General features: G+C 38.7%; 1 long non-coding RNA gene across 1 annotated transcript in view; it reads left to right on the plus strand.

Annotated features, from left to right (window-relative positions):
* Positions 1-12,172, plus strand: part of LOC126212922 (uncharacterized) — a 38,021-nt gene extending 25,849 nt beyond the window's left edge. The window contains exons 2-3 of the long non-coding RNA XR_007541002.1: positions 5,558-5,626; positions 12,021-12,172. This is a non-coding gene — a long non-coding RNA (uncharacterized LOC126212922). The remainder of the gene's footprint in view (positions 1-5,557; positions 5,627-12,020) is intronic.
* Positions 12,173-12,488: the final 316 nt, after the last annotated feature.

Here is a 12,488-nt window from a genome sequence, read left to right on the forward strand (position 1 = left end):
AAACACATGAGGGAAATCTGAAAAAAAACCACTGGAAATATTTGGTTTTTGTCTCAGAAAATGAAATGGTTGGTGTTTACTGAGGTGTCGTGCATCATCGCGGCTGGGTGCAGCCGAGTGTGTGTGCCACTTCCTTACTTCCTCATTCCCACTGCTTCTTCCCTTCCTACCACTCCCCTCAGCTTGCTGCCACCACTTCTTGCCCCTAGCCTAGCAGCTGCCAACGAGAGCCAGGGAGGCAAGAGTAGTAATTTATTTGGATCTGATGCTCAGAAACTGCAGATGCCGTGGCTGGAGACAGAGGTTATGTGTGACTGAGTTGTGTCTGAGTGGAGAGAGAGAGAGAGAGAGAGAGAGAGAGAGAGATAATGAGTGTGTGTGTGTGTGTGTGTGTGTGTGTGTGTGTGCGCGCGCACTCTCATTTTGTGACAAATACTTAGGATGAACATTTAGTTGTGAGAGTGTGATTGTTTTTCCTACATGTCTGTCTGAGCCTCAGCAATCATCTTTATGGTGAGTTACCGTACTACCTATCCTCATTATTATTGATTCTCAGAGTATTTGAGCAAGTTACCTGTTGCACGGATTGATCACCATGGTCTCATTTCTTCAACTAGCTGTCTGTTGCTCATGAAGAGCTGGCCGTGTGCGGGATTTCCGAGGTGGGCCAAAAGTGCAGGCTGCTCCTGTGGGTATCTGTAATGGATCAAGCCTGCCGACCTAAAGCCATTTGGTTCCCACTTTAGGTGCAGGCCCTGCCTGTCGGATCTAGTCTCACCGACCTGCCCGCAGGCTGGGTCTGTTTGTGTGTGACGTAATGCAGCAGATTTTCGCGGATTATCCGTGGGCCTAGGACTGTGGTGTTCGCCGGCAGGCCAGAGGCCGTGGGCGATGGACTTCAGGAATTACAACTGTCTCGTCATAAGTATGTTGTACAGTGTGGCATTTTATAGACATTTTATTTGTTATAGTTCATTTTGGCGCTTAAAAGTACTGTATATGTTAGAAAGCGTGGAAAATAGGAAGAGAAAGATTATGCCAGTTGCTGGCGGTTTGTGCTTATATATTTCTCGAAAGAAAAATCCCTGAATACCTGTAAAATAATAGATGTAGCACAGTGGGTAATAACCGACAATAACAAACATTGTAGAACCGATATTTCATTGGGGGTCCCCTGCAGTGTTGCTTTACACAATTCTTTGCCACCTTATACACTTCTTTCAAGAGGCCAGCTTTTTCCTGAGGTTATTTCTGAAATCAGTGAAGGTATTTTAAATCTGTCTTGCAACTCCAAGGAAATATGCATTTTTATCACAATGTGTGTTTCGTTTTATTGAAGTAAAATAATATCAGTGGTCTGAATGAAACACACATACCATTTGGCTTGGTTTCTCCATCTAAAAGCAGTTCATTACAAAAGAGTTTGATGTTAGTACTTAAGATTTTTGCTCACATCAGGAAACCCCATCTGATTGCTAGCTTTTTAAAATATTTCCTCATTTGCACTATTGTACCATAGCTGCAAAGACAGATTGTCAACTTACGTCTTAACTTACCTTTGAGATCTCAAAATTTGTCATGGAAAAGTGCTAAAACTTGTCCGGAAATCAGGGAAATATCTTGGAAATTTGTGGCAACCCTGATTATTGTCTGTTAGTATTTGGTGGCTGATGTATTGCACTTTTAGTTACAGTGGAGAATGTTCTAGAAGTGTTGAAATGTAGAAGCTTTTTTCTTTCTTTCTTTTTTTCTATTGTGGTATTTTCTGAGAAATTGTTCATCTTCCTAAACACAAAGAGGCACAGGTAAACCTACATTTATACTGCATCTAGTTGATACAGGGTCTCTGTTAAACAAGAAACTATAATCAAGTGGGGAAGTTGGTTTATTTGAAAAACTATATGGTGTGTCCTCAGATGGAAAACCAGTCGTAAGCAAAGAAGGGAAAGCTGAAAGGTGCAGGAGTATGTATAAGGTCTCTACAAGAGAGGTGAACTTGAAGGCAATATTATAGAAATAGAAAATGAAGTAGGTCAGATGAGATGTGAGATACTATACTACGAGAAGAATTCGACAGAGCACTGAAAGACCTAATTCGAAACAAGGTCCTGGGAGTAGATGGGATCCAACTACTGGTAGCCTTGGGGGAGACACACCTGACAAAACTCTATCTGGAGTGCAAGATGTATGCAACAGGTGAAATAACCTCAGACTCCAAGTAGAATGTAATAATTGTAGTTCCAAAGAATGTAGCTACTGACAGGAGCGAGAATTATCAAAATATCATTTAATAAGTAATAGTTGTAAAATACTAACAGGAATTATTTGCAGTAGAATGGGGAAACTGGTAGAAGCGAACGTCAGGGAGGATCAGTTTGGATTTCGGAGAAATGTAGGCGCACACGAGGCAATACTGACCCTATAACTTATCTTAGAAGATAGGTTAAGGAAAGTCAGACATACATTTATAGCATTTGTAGACTTAGACAGTGTTGACTGGAATACTCCCTTTCAAATTCTGAAGGTAGTGGTGATAAAATACAGGGAGCAAAGGGCTATTTACAACTTATACAGAAAACCAGAGAGAAATTATAAAAGTCTAGGGGCATCAAAGGGAAGGAGTAGTTGGGAAGGGAGGTAATGTTGTAGCCTACCCTCGATGTTATTTAGTCCGTACATTGAACAAGCAGTAAAGAAAACCATAGAAAAATTGGAAATAGGAATTAAAGTCCAAGGAGAAGAAGTAAAGACCTTGAACTTTGTCAATGAGATTGCAATTATGTCAGAAACAGGAAAGTACTTGGAAGAGGAGTTTAACGAAATGAGTGGAATATACAATGAACAGCAGCAAAAGCAAAACAAGGATAGTGGAATATTATCAAATTAAATCAGGCAATTGTGAGGAAATTAAATGTAGTCAAATTAAATCAGGTGATGGTGAGAAAATTAGATTAGGAAACAGGACACTGAAAGTAGTAGATAAGTTTTGCTATTTGGGCAGAAAAATGACTGAAGACTGTCATAGTAGAGGAGATATAAAATGTTGGCTGGCAATGGCAAGAAAAGCTTTTCTGAAGAAGATTATGAAAAAGAAAGTTGCTACTCACCACAAAGTGGAAATGCTGAGTCACAAATAGGCACAAAAAAAAAGACTGTCACAAGTAAATAAAACATATCTGATATATGGTGAGTAGCAACTTTGCTTTTCACAATACTGTTACATTCAATCCTGGATTTTCCATTGTTGCATTTTCTGAAAAAGAGAAATTTGTTAACATCGAATACAGATTTAAGTGTTAGGAAATCTTTTCTGGAAATATTTGTCTCGAGTGTAGCCATGTAGAGCAGTGAAAAATGAACTGTAAACAGTTTAGACAAGAATACAAGCTTTTGAAATGTGGTGCTACACATGAATGCTTAAGATTAGATGCGTAAATGATGTAACTAATGAGTAGGTACTGGACAGAGTTGGGGAGAAAAGAAGTTTGTGGCACAACTTGACTGAAAGGCACAATTTGACTGAAAGAAGGGATCAGTTGAGGGGACTCATTCTGAGACATCAAGGGATCACTAAAGTGTTGTGGGTAAAAATCGTAGAGGGAGACCAAGAGAGGAATACAGTAAGCAGGTTCAGAAAGATGTAGACTGCAGTAGTTAGTATGAGATGAAGAGGCTTGCACAGGATAAAGTAGCATGGAGATGTCCATCAGACCACTGTCGAGATTGATGACCCTGACAGCAACGTGTTGCTTCTGTAAAATTAAATTTGCCCAAAAATTTATGTATTCTTCTCCCAGAGAGGAAGCTAAAAATATTGTTTATAGTCAAGTTTTATGTTACAGTGCATTGAGTGTGTAAAATATGTTGCTTTATAATTGGTAGACAGTACTTGTACTTTTCAAAATTTGTTTAATAGAGGACTTGCATAAATAAATAACTGTGCAGTGGTGAGTAATCAGCTGGCTTGTTATGAGAATGATAAGCCTTGCTTTAGATATGCCAGTGCCTTTTATCAGAGCAACTAAAATATTCAGTCCTGTAAGTTCAGGTTTTTTAGTGTTAAATGAGATGGAAGAAACCTATGCAATATAAGAAAAATATTTCAACAATTAAATGCTGCCAATCAGACTACTGGGTGTCGTACTTGTCATCAACATCTACATCAACATCTACACTCCGCATACCACTGTGAGGTGCATGAGAGAGGGCATGTCCCATTGTATCAGTTATTAGGGTTTCTTCCTGTTCCATTCACATAAGTAGCATGGGAAGAATTGCTGTTTGAATGCCTCTGTGCATGCAGTAATTATTCTAATCTTATCCTCACGATCCCTGTGTGAGCAATACTTAGCGGGTTGTAGTATATCCCTAGAGTTATCATTTAAAGCTTGTTCTTGAAGCATTCTTATTAGATTTTCTTGAGATAGTTTATGTATATCCTCAAGAGTCTGCCATTTCAGCTCCTTGTGTATCTCTGTGGCACACTCCCGTGGATTAAACAAATCTGTGACCATTTGTGCTGCCCTTCTCTGTACATGTTCATTATCCCTCGTTAGTCCTTTCTGGTACGGACCCCACACACTTGATCAATATTCTAGAACCAGTTGCACGAGTGATTTGCAAGCAATCTCCTTTGTAGACTGATTAACTTCCCCAGGATCCTGCCATCTGCTTTACCCGTGACTGAACCTTTGTGATTATTCCATTTCATATCCATACAAAGTGTTGCACCCAGGTATTTGTATGAGCTGGCTGATTCCCAACAGTGACTCACTGATGTTATAGTCATAGGATTCTACATTTTTTTTCGTTTTGTGAAGTGCAAAATTTTACACTTCTGAACCTTTAAAGCAAGTTTCCAATCTTTGCACCTCTTTGAAATCTCGTCAAGATCTCACTGAATATTTATGCAGCTTCTTTCAGACAGTACTCCAACATAGGTAACTGCAGCATCTGCAAAAAGTCTGATGTTACTATTAATATTGCCTACTCACCAAGCGGCGGCAGGAGAACACACACACAAAAGGATTTGACTTTTGCAGGCTTTCAGAGCCAGAGGCATTACATTGTATTATCAATAATAGATTATTTCCATTGTTATATTAATATTGTCTAAAAGGTCATTAATGTACAACACATATAGCAAGGGTCCCTACAAACTTCCCTGGGGCATACCCGAATTTACTTTACATCTGATGATGACTCTCCATCCGAGATCATACGCTATGTTCTCCCTACCAAAAAGTCCTCAATCCAGTCTCAAGTTTCACTTTATACACCATATGATCATACTTTTGACAATAACAACAGTCATTCTTATCCACTGTACCCATTGAACACTGTGTAAGAGAATTTGTAACTTCATATCTAAATGCCCTTATAATATTGTGTAATGTTTATTTCTTTTTTATTTATTTATTTTTTAAAGAAAGGGAAAAAAAAGAACAACAAAACCATTTGTAAGATGGCTGTACGAATAAAACTAATTTAAAGAAAAAAAAGAGGAAATAAAGAAAAGAGGACATATAATTGAGTGACCTTTTTTTTCTGCTTTCAGATACCTGGCAAATGAGATGAAGTTGTACCACTTCCATCAGTCCCGACATTTGTCAAAGAAGTGCAGTTTGTAAGTATTTTGAAACATTGACTGTCGAGTACCCACTGCAGTTATGTGAATATTGACTAAATTCTGTCATGTTGAGAACTTGGATGACGCAGTCTGTGTTTTGTGAGGGGGAAAAAGCTTTCATTAGCAAAGATCACAGAAGTTAGTCTGTATTGTTGACAGTCGGTTTCAACAGTTGGAGCTGTCGTTTTCTGGTCTTAAGAAATTTCTGTGATGAAACATGTGCCATTGTGAATTTGTAGCTTATGGATAAAACCCAGCACATTATACATAGGTTTTTCAAAAACAAAACCGTTTACAGTTAAAAAAGCAGCTTGTGCACACGACCATGTTCACATACATAGCACTCGCAGAGGCTTGTTAAGTCTTAAAAGTGTACAGTATACATTAAACTGTAGTTGCACCATATACTTTGGCTGAGGTGTGGATCCACAATGTGTGGAACATTTCTGCAAACATAAACAGATGTACATTTTGCTGTATATCATGTGCTTCAAGAATTAACAAGCCTCCGCGAGCACTACTTATGCAAATGTGCTCGTGTGCACGAGGTGCTTTTTAACTGTAAATGGTTTTATTTTTGACAAAATTATGTATAATGTCCTGCATATTAAGCAGTGCAGTGACAGTGTGGCATAAGGTACAAGCTCACAGTGGAACATGTTTCATAACAAACTTTTTTTGAAGACAAGAGGATGACAGTTAGAACTGTCAAAACCGGTTGTCCACAATAAAGACTAATTTATGCAATATTGGGTATTCAAAGTTTTTCTCAAGGAATAAATATTACTTCTGTTCCTTATAGCTATCACAGAGAAGCTGTATGGATGCAGTTTCATATCATGTTTGCTACAGTGAAAGACTGAAGTTGAAACAAGGCTGCTGGATAGACACAGGGTGTATATACCCCAGGCTAACTGGGAAATCTGGGGAGAACACAGGAATCTTTAAGATTTCTGATAATTTTTCATTGTTTTAGTTTCCAGTTAAAATTTTTGTAATTTTGACGAGTAAGAACTGATATTCGTAACAAAAATTTTACTTTGGCCCACTACAGCAGGATAATATTGCAGAAAGAAAACATAAATGAGAGAATAACACCAAAATGAAATTTTAGTTGCAAAGAAAGTGCGCCATTTACTACAAAACAAAGTGCACACACAAGTGTCTGCCAACAGCAAAATGTGTTGAAGGCTTTAGGATGAAGACTGTGTTATATTTTGTAACAACAAACTGCTTTCAATGAGTATGATGTCACAAAAGTTTACTTTTATAACAGGTCATGGGAAAATATTGAGGATGGTGGTTTGAGAAGCATTATTTACGAAGTAAATTTCCTATTATGCAAGATGACTTACGTCGCATGTGAGAATCTGTAATTAATTTCTTAAATCACAGAACGTTTGACTGTCACTCAAAACTTAACACTTTGAGGGACAGACGTGTAGAAAAAGTTTGAATCTAGAAGACCAGCCATTTATGCCATTATTTAAATATTTACAGCATATTAGACTGAGTAACACCTTACAGTGGTTAGCACACTGGTCTCCCATTCGGCAGGACGACAGTTCAGGCCTGCGTCTGGCCATTCTGATTTAGGTTTTCCATAAAAAAAACTCTCCGAACAGGCCTCGGAAGGCTCATCGGTACCGAACGGCCGCCGTGCCATCCTCAGCCCACAGGCGTCACTGGATGCAGATATGGAGGGGCACGTGGTCAGCACACCGCTCTCCCGGCCGTATATCAGTTTACGAGACGGAAGCCACTACTTCACAATCAAGTAGCTCCTCAGTTTGCCTCACAAGGACTGAGTGCACCTCGCTTGCCCACAGGGCTCGGCAGACCAGATGGTCACCCATCCGAGTACTAGCCAAGCCCGAAAGGGCTTAACTTCGGTGACCTGACGGGAACCGGTGTTAACGACAGCAGCAAGGCCATTGGCTAGGTTTCCCATGATTTCCCTAAATCGCTTCAGGCAGATGCTGGGATGGTTCCTTATAAAAGGACATGGCCGACTTCCCCACCCTTCACCTATCCAATGGGACTGATGATCTCACTGTTTGGTCCCTTCCCCCTAACCTACCATCCAGCCAACCAACCAACCAATCAGCGTATTTGTGTTTGATATATCTTGAAAGGTAACACACTAAAAAAGGACAAGCTTAGTTTTTCATATCTGTTTTATTTCTGTCATAGATTACAAATTATGCAATAATGGTGGCAAAAAGTAAAATTATCCTTCAAAAGCAGTTCGAGGTGAAATCTTGAGCAATTATCCATGTAACTGGCTTTTCAATGGAAAAGTTGGAGTCCTTGTCAAAGGATCCATCGTATCCTAAAAAAAGGCAAAAAGCTTTTGATGACTGGTATATTGTAGGTGATAGCTTATCTTTTCATGTAGCTATACTGAATGTATATTAATTTAAACCATTAACTTTTCCTATTTGCATATTCACTCTACTTAACAGTGATGTTGCTATCGGCCGACTACAACACAAGTCCTGTGCTCTGAATATCTGCTGTCATTGGTTGGGGAGCACTGTAACTTGAGCTATGATTGGTGGCAATGGCTCATCACAATCTCGTTTTCGGTGCTTCAAAAGATACCGTGCTTTAATTGTTGGAATTCGTATTTATACTTTTGTAATTTGAAAATATGCGCTGTACATGATGCTGCGCATCAAATATTTTTCGAAAACAAGTTTTTTTTGCTGAAGTACCGGGAAGTTCTATGCTTGTATACAATACCTTTACAATTCAAAGGATTTGTCAGTTCGGCAACGCCAAGGAAAAGTATATTGTCACTTAACACAGGGAAAGTTTATTTTTAACTGGGAAATTTGGGAAAAAATCCGTCCCCCCCCCCTCCCTTCCTTGTCAGCGTATATACCCTGAGACAACATTGGCCCAGTATTACTGATATGTTTGAGAGCGCCAACCATTATATAATTATTGCATGTGCTGTGCAAGATATATGAGACGGACAAACTATCAGTTTAATAACTCATGAAAGTTCCTGGCAGATCAAAACTGTGCGCTGCACCAGGGCTCAAACCAGAGATCTTCGCCATTCTCAGAGCTTTACCTCTGCCAGTATATCTCCTTTCTTCCAAACTTCTCATTCAAAACCTGTGGGACTAACACTTCTGGAAGAAAGGGTGTTGCAGAGATATTGTTTAGCCACAGCCTTACTCAGGAAGTTTCCTAATGGCATACACTCCGCTACAGAGTGAAAATTTGTTCTGGTTAATAATTCATGATATTGTCACAAATAATTTACAGAAGAATGGAAAAATTGGTAGAAACCGATCCCAGGGAAGGTAAGTGCGGGTTGTGGAGAAATGTAGCGGTATGTGAGGAAAAAATTACCCTGTGATTTATATTAGAAGATTGGTTAAAGAAAGGGAAACCTGGATTTATAGCATTTGCAGATTCGGAGAATGCTTTTGACAATGCTGACTGGAATATACTCTTAGAAATTCTGTAGATAACAGGGATAAATTATAGTGACCAAACAGGTATCTGCAACTATTACAGAAATCAGACGGCAGTCACAAAGAGTTGAACAATGTGAGGGGGAGATAGTGGTTGGTAATGGAGTGAGGCAGGGTTGTAGCCTATCCTCGATGTGTTTCAATATGTACGTAGAGCATGCAGTAAAGGTAACCAAGGAGAAATTCTTAAATGAAATTAAAGTTCAGGAAGAAGAAATAAAAACTGAGGTTTGCCTAAGACACTGTAATTTATTCAGAGTTGACAAATTAGTTGGAAAAGCAGTGTGGTGTGGGATGTGTAATGTCTTCAACAGAGGCTGTAAGATGAACACCATCGAAGGTAAAACAAGGTCAGTGGAAGGTAGATGAATCGTGATGTTGAGGGAGTTAGATTAGGAAATGAAATGTGTTTTTCTATCTGGGCAACAAAAAGCTGATGATGGTCAGTGAAGGAGAATATAAAATGCAGACTGTTAGTAGCAAGAAAAGTGTTTTGGGAAAAGAGAAATTTCTTATCATCAAACTAAAAGTATAAGTGTTTGGAAGTCCTTTCTGAGGGTATTTGTCTGGTGTGTAGACCAATACTGAAATAAAACATGGTTGATAAACAATTCAGACAAGAAGAGAATAGAAACGTTTGAAATGTGGTGCTGTGGAATGATACTGTAGATAAGGTGGATAGATCGAATAACTAATCAGATTCGCGAAAAAAGAGTTTTGTGGCTCAGTTTCACTAAAAGAAGGGTATGGTTAATAATACTCATACTGAGCAATCACCAGTTTGGTAATGGGAAAGCAACTGGGGGGGGGGGAGGGTGGTTAATAATTGGAGATAATGACCAAGGTTTGGCTACTGCTAGCAGGTTCTAATGGATGTAGGTTGCAGTATCGTGCATAGATGAAGAGGCTTGCTTAGCATGGACTAGCATGGAGATTTGCATCAAACCAACCTTTGGACTGAAGACTACATCATCAACAACAACACACTTAATATTGAGGAAATTTAGAAACCACACATTATAATAACAGCAGAGTCTTCTTTTTATTTTTGTTTCACCCGACTTTGCGATACGTTAAATTAATCACTTTTTAATGTTTTGTGCCTTTCTGTTAGCAGCTCAGTATTGTTTCATTCTTTTGACCTTGCTTTCCTATCTTCATCAGAGATGTGGATGTTCATTTGGATTTGATTTTGGACCTACCCCCCCCCTCCCCCAACCTCTCCTTCCCTCCCTCCCTCCCATTGTGTTCTTTTCCTCCTCTCTCTTTTTCTCCGTTTTATTTTTGAACATAGATCTTGTGATTTGGAGTTATCTGAAGTCCTTTTCCATTTCAGTAATCCATTTTTTTCCTGCAGAAGTAGTCATAATTTATTCAGTTGATCTATTTTGGTTCAGAATGAAGATGTATCCATAAAAATGAATTCTTTTTGTCCTAATTGTGTCTGAGAGTTTTTCGGTAGTTTGGTAAGGGTTTCATTTTTTGGTGCGGATTAATTGTTGTGAAATCTGGGGTCAAGAAATGTTTCTAATATCTTTGTTTCTTCTATCTCCAGTCTTTCAACTAGGCCATGGTACGTGATCGTGTTTCAGCTGCATACAGGGCTTCTGGTTTGACTACTACACTGTTACAATGCTTATTTTTGCATTCTGTGAGAGGGGCCTTTTGTTGTATGTGTTTTTTGCGAGATAGAAGACCAGATCAACTTCACTTCTAATTTCCATTGCCTTTTTCTTGAGCCCATTCCAGCCGATGGATTCTCCAAGGTATTTGAGTTCTTTGATTATCTCTACTTTTTGCTGTCCCACTTTAAAATGTTGTGGTGGGTTTTTTATGTTTGTTGTTACAATGGTCTTTTTAAGGGTTTTGAGACCTGTTTTTTCTGTTCAAGGGTCTGTTCTTTGGCTATTTCCCAGGTCCCAGCTAGTAGGGTTATATCATCTGCAAAGGCTAGATAGTTGGCTTTGATGCCTTTTGTTTTGTGCTCCTAGGCAGATTCCACTATCTCTGTGTTCAAGTCTCCAACAAGTTTTTCTTGGGAGCACTTAACTAGCAGTGGGGGATTCCATCTCCTTAGCTTATACCAGTTTTTATTTCAAAAGGGTTAGTGTTCTCCCATGAATTTGGCTTTGGAATATGTGGTGATAAGGGTCTCTGTGATTGGTTTTATATTTTTTGTTATCTATGGTTAATTCTTTTAGTATATATAAGGGATTCCTGGTGTATTGAGTTGCACAATTTTAAAAACTCAATGACAGTCATAACATATCATTTTGCTCTTCATTTTTGGTATGTCATGAAGTTTTTGAGGTTTAGGGTTTGTTTTGGGCAAGCTGTTCCTTTCCTGAAGCCAATTTCATATACTTCAAGTTAATTGTCTAACTGGGATTTTGCTCTGTTTAGTAAGACTGTGGAGAGTATCTTGTATGTTATGTCTAGGGGGAGATTCCTCCATAGTTGTGATCTGCTTGGGACACTTTCTTATGGAGTGGGTGGACGAGGGCCGTGGCCGTCTTCCATTCATCAGGGGTTTTTCATGTATTCATATTTCTTCAAAAAAGTTGTGGTGAGCGTCTGTGACATTTTTTCCTCAAAGTTCAGCTTGATTTGGTCTCTCTGAGACCTTGTGGTTTTTGAGATTTGAAATGACTGTAATTCCTCAGTGAGGGACGGTTCAGAGTTAGGGCTGGTTGTCGAGCTCTTCAAGACCATTTTTCTGTGTTCTTCGTAGTTGAGATGGTTTTGGAAATATTGGAAATTGTTTGCACATATTTCGATTTCTGTCTTCAGTTTCCAAGTTCAGTGGGCTGTATTTGGTTATTTTTCGTTTAAAATTTGTATAAAAGTTCCTTGTGTTGTTTTTTATGAAGATCGTTGACTAATTTGTTTTCCACTTGCAGATAAATGACCAAGTGGATGAAGCAGCCACACTCTCACCGGTCCAGATATTCCTCAAAGAAGAGGAAGGTGTAAGTATTCATGAAATACTGACTGTCAGTTACACACTGAAGTAATGAGATAACTGTTAATTGTATTTCATTTACCAGTAGTAGAAAACGCATATACATAAAATTTCTTATATACTATAGTTGAAAGTCAAACTGGAGAATACGCATTATAATAAGCCACAATTGTACTGTGTATACACACACAGATTAGGTAGATATTTCTAAGGGACTCTTTGCAAATGATACAGTTGTGTACAATGATTTCACATAACCAGAAAATTATTGTTAAATGCTGGAGGACTTGATGATGATGTGCATGTAGTTCAGGGACAGGCAAGTGAAGTACTGTAGATGTGTAAACAGATGAAAAGACTGTCGTTACTCAGTTACTGGAAAAGGACACAACCAGCAATAGCTGCA

The sequence above is a fragment of the Schistocerca nitens genome, chromosome 11 (genome assembly GCF_023898315.1).
Source record: "Schistocerca nitens isolate TAMUIC-IGC-003100 chromosome 11, iqSchNite1.1, whole genome shotgun sequence".
NCBI classification, from domain to species: Eukaryota; Metazoa; Arthropoda; class Insecta; order Orthoptera; family Acrididae; genus Schistocerca; species Schistocerca nitens.